Raw genomic sequence first — 565 nt, forward strand, 5'->3', positions numbered from 1 at the left:
CTCTCCCTACAGGAGATGGAGAAAGCAGAAGCAAATGCTTGGCAACCATCAACACACACAACTGATTTTTGCAACCCTCGCAGCAGCACCGATCACCACCATAAAGTAGTGATTCATATTTCCTCGTATGGACAAACTCATCTTGAGTCCAACATCAACTAATAGCTCATTACAGACAGTATAACCGTATCTAAAGCGAGCCCTCTCATCGCTTCACGTTTTTGGCCGTCCGTTTACGCGATCTGGACGTTTTTGATCATCAGATCTCCTGTTTAAAGCGATCTGCCCCGCATCTGGTGAAAACTGGTCCGGCTGTCCTGCGGGCTGCTGCTCCGCAGGTCAAAACTTAGCCTTGTGGTTAACTGGGCCGTCAGCCAGCCCATTCCAGCCCACGCCCTTCGCTGAAGGAGGTCCACTTGTGCGGTTCCATCGACCTGGGTTACACACCAGCCTTCTAAAAAAAGGGTTACACACAAGCGACCAGTGAGTGTTCATCCAGTTCCGATGCCAGAAAAAAAAATCCAGTCCCGACGAGTGGTGCATCCATCCGACGCGCGGGTGGGGA

Source organism: Triticum aestivum, chromosome 3B, assembly GCF_018294505.1.
Source record: "Triticum aestivum cultivar Chinese Spring chromosome 3B, IWGSC CS RefSeq v2.1, whole genome shotgun sequence".
Lineage (NCBI taxonomy): Eukaryota > Viridiplantae > Streptophyta > Magnoliopsida > Poales > Poaceae > Triticum > Triticum aestivum.